Source organism: Neofelis nebulosa, chromosome 4, assembly GCF_028018385.1.
Source record: "Neofelis nebulosa isolate mNeoNeb1 chromosome 4, mNeoNeb1.pri, whole genome shotgun sequence".
Taxonomy (NCBI): domain Eukaryota; kingdom Metazoa; phylum Chordata; class Mammalia; order Carnivora; family Felidae; genus Neofelis; species Neofelis nebulosa.
Genome location: NC_080785.1, coordinates 106838518 through 106842581, shown reverse-complemented (window position 1 = coordinate 106842581; position 4064 = coordinate 106838518). Strand labels below are relative to the sequence as shown.

The following is a 4064-nucleotide window of genomic DNA, read 5'->3' as shown; positions in this document are numbered from 1 at the left end:
GGACGTGACGTGGGACGTACGTGGGGGCCGGACCCCAACCCTAGCCCGCCTTTCTCCATCACAAAACCCATTCCCCTGTGAGCCGTGGTCCGAATCTGGTGCATGGGGTGGGGGTGGGGGGTCGTTTCTTCAGAAACGGCTGCGGGGAACCCAGCTTTGTTCTCCCTGTTTCTCGGGGACACGTATCACTGCCCTGGCCTCCTGCCGGACACCATGTTAAAGGCCCAGAAGCGGGAAACCGAGGCCAGATTCGCTGCCGCCCCCACCGAGCCCTCCTCCAATGCGCACCTGCAGGGAGGCCGGCTGGCCTCTGGCCTCTAACTTCCAGCTTTCGTTTTCGGTGTTCTTTCTATTCTTAGCCTGAGCCCCGGGCTTCCTCTCCTCAACATGCAAATGTTGGGCTGTCACAGATGGCTGCAAAGTCACAGCCTGGTGTTCCCAGCAGCGAGCGTGGGATTGCATAGGGCTAGGCCTTCATTTTGTAAACCCTCCTCGGCTGCAGTTGGTGAGTTTTCCGCAAGCCGGCATTGCCTCGGGAGGACAATCGTTTTCCCAGGGATCAGAAGGCAGGCAGGCCTCGCCCCTTGGCTTCCCCATCTGAAAAGTGGGGCCCCACTAGCACTTTCCTCACCAGGCCGGTGAAAGGCATAGCTTACGAACATTATTAAGCACCTTGTGCATACTGGAGGTTGGGTCCTCGGGGGGCAATCAGATGTGGACCCTGCCCTTGAGGGGCTGGTGGGGAAGACAGGTTTCCACAGGCAACTAAAATTCAAGATGGTGCACACGATGGAGCAGTGATGGGCACATCCTGGGGGCAGCTAGAAGAGGGGGCTCTCCGGGGGGCCTGGACTTCCGAGCATGGGTGTAGGGAAGGGCGAGAGAGCCCGCGGCATTCGGGGTGAACACGGGTCCGTGGAGGGCACTGCATGGGGGGCAGGGGACGAGGGGTGGCACTTGGCTCCACTGGGCCCCTGCTTTATTGGCAAGACTGGACCACCTGGCACCTTCAACAGGACTGTTTTGAAGAGATCTCTGTGACAGAATGACAGCCAGAGATATTGGTAGGTCCAAGTCAGCCCGACGGTGGGTCACGATCACCATGTTCCCACCCCACCGCATCCTCACCAGCACGCGGGGCCCGGCCGCTGTTACTACGCTGGCGGGTGCATCCCATGGCCTCATGTGCGCCCACGGCGGGTGTCCCCGGGTGTGTCCCCCTGTCTTGTGGGCTCTCACCGTGCGCGTCCCCGTTGGCCAACGACTGGGAGGCCATCTCTGCACATGCCTGTCTTCCGGCTGCGTGTTCGCCTGGGGAGGCTCTTGCTTGCTTCTTCCTGGCCTTTTGCAGTGACATTTGGAGGGAGATCCATGCCTGCAGGGGTTCGGGCTGGGAGGGGGGCGCCTTGTGGGGACAACGACACAAATGTTCACAGGTGATTCATGATCGTGACATCCACATGGAAGCCAGGCCGGCTCGCTGGCCTCGCCGTCTTACTGCAGCTAAGGAGGACGGGGCCGGAGACAGGACATGGTCTCCCCGTGTGCACGGTGTGCAGCCTCTGCAGGTGCCTGTGGTTCCCTAAGTGTCTCCAAACGAGGAGTTAAAGAGCCAAGTCCGTGCCAATCTCTACGCCTGCAGGGGAGCCGTAAACCTGGCATCGTCACGGCGCACCCCTCTCCGATTAGTCCTTCGTCCTCAAACAGCTACATCTTGCACGTGCGGGCTCCACGGCTCCCGAGAAACCACAGTGTCCCGTGGGAACACCCGCCCGCAGCACCTGGGGACCACGAAGATGGAGACAGGACCCGTCTCCAGGGAGTGGAGAAATGCAGGCCGGTCCCCCAGCCCCTCCCAGGGCCCATCTGCTGAGTGACAATCTCCTCCTAATGAGAAGCAATAAAGGCTAATTATCCACAGTTTCACAGGAGTTTCTCAACACCCTCTGCATAAAAAAGCAAGGCCACCCAGCCTGTGGATAGCAGCCTGCAGGGGTCCAGTGGTGTTGTTTAAACAGAGCTAAACAGAGGCATCAAAGGGGCTTTTACAGCAGCTGGGGAAGAGAGGCCACTGGGGGGTGGTGGGCCGTGCGCTTCCCCGTGGAGTCGAACCTGGGGGGTGGCCTCCGTGGAGCTGGGGTGAGGATGCACATCGTAAACAGGGGGCGCAGCCACATACCCCCCGAGGGTCTAGGTAACAGCACCGTCCATAGGGGATCAGCTAAGACCACATTTATCTCACTCAACCTCCTTATCTGGTGCCTTGGAAGCAGGGTTTGGACGCGTCCCTACAGCAGGGTGTTGGCTCCAGTTCCCCGGGTTCGCTGCCACTTTCCAGGGGGCCTGGGATCACACCCGTGGTGACGCCTGGCCACACACGGTTTGCTCCTATGTTCCCGGGGCCTGGTCTGAGGAGTGGGGTCGGCAGGATGAGTGAGAAGTGAGCAGTGGCTCAGAGAGACCCCCAGCGGGCAGAGGCATCCACCCACTCGCACTCCTCTTGAGGCCTGTTCTGCGCGGGGCCTGGAGGGCAGCCCGGACCAGGACCTGCCAGGCTGCGGGCGCACAAGCTTCCACTCCAGCAGTGGGGGCAACAGCGGTCTGCACGGGGGACATGGGCAGTCCAGAGAGTGCTGGGCGTCAGTGCCAGGGTGCAGACTCGGAGTCTGGGGGATTGTGGAGATTCTTGGGGGCTGTTGGCTCTTCCTGACGTGTACAACCTGCCCAGGACAGGGCACCGAGGACACACAATGTCCTGGGCTGGACAAGGGCTGGTGTAGGGGGAGGACGGCAGGGCCCGATGAGAGGTGAGCGGAGGTTTTCGAGAGTGAGGATCAGGTCAGGTTCCAAAATCGGGCAGCTAGTGACAAGCATGGGAGGAGAGTGGTGGGAAATGGCAGGGAAGACACACTCACATGGATGTGCACATGCACACGCACACACGCATGCTCATGTACACAAATACCTGCACTGATACACTCACATGCATGCACACCCATGCACTGACACGCATACGTGTGCATGCTCACACACCCACACTGACATCCACACCCACGGTGACACACGTGTACATGCACACATGCACACCCACACTGACACGCACATGAATGCACGCACACACACTGACACACGTGTGCACGCACACACGGACCCTGTCACGTGCACACCCACTCACATGGACACACATGTGTGAACCCTCACACACGCATACCCATACTGACACGCAAACGTGCACACACTCACACCCACACTCACATTGACACACACGTGTGAATGCTCACACGCACACCCATATGGACATGCATGTGTGTGAATGTGCACACCTGCCCCCCACTGGCACACACGTATGCACACGCACACTGACATGCACACGTGTGCGCACACCCCACACGCTGGCACACACACACGGACACATACGCACACACACGAATGCATGCACACATGTGAAAGCACACATGGGCACACATACAACCCATGCACACACACACTGACACACACGTGCACACACGTGCACACAATGCATGTACACACACAGCAGAGATGATGCTCCGGGTGCTGACCGTGCACATGTAAATGAGGGAGAGACTGCACCGGCGTTGCGATGTGCCGGCCTGTTTGCTGAGGAGGCGCCGGGTTGCCCGGCGATCGTCTCTTTCCCGGTGTTAGTCCTGCTGCTCACAAGTGTAATCGGCACCCAATCAGGAGTAGAGAGAATAGTTCAGATACGAGAAGATACACAACCCCTCAATGTCGTTTTTAAATGGCACAGAAAATTGCGACCTGGGTGTGATCTTTCTCCAGGAACCTTTAAACTGATTTATGGAATTGACTTCAATTGCATAGGAGTGAATGCATTACCTGGAGGAAACAGCATCCAAGCTGTGTGCTGAAGGCCATCAGACACTTATTTTAGATTATTTACATTATTTCGATTTCCAACCTCATGAAGAAAGTCAAACCCTGGCTCTCTCACTTAAAGGCAACCTGATGCAGTGGTCAACATGGTGTCTTTATGTCCTGTACCCGTCGGAAGCAGCACAGAAGAGCCACGTCTCCGTCTCTCG

At 58.2% G+C, this 4064-nt stretch overlaps 1 long non-coding RNA gene across 1 annotated transcript; it reads left to right on the top strand.

Annotated features, from left to right (window-relative positions):
• The first annotated feature begins 984 nt into the window (after nucleotides 1-984).
• On the top strand, nucleotides 985-1920 carry LOC131509650 (uncharacterized). The gene is made up of 2 exons (XR_009260628.1): nucleotides 985-1064; nucleotides 1708-1920. It is a non-coding gene; the product is annotated as an uncharacterized LOC131509650 (long non-coding RNA).
• Nucleotides 1921-4064: the final 2144 nt, after the last annotated feature.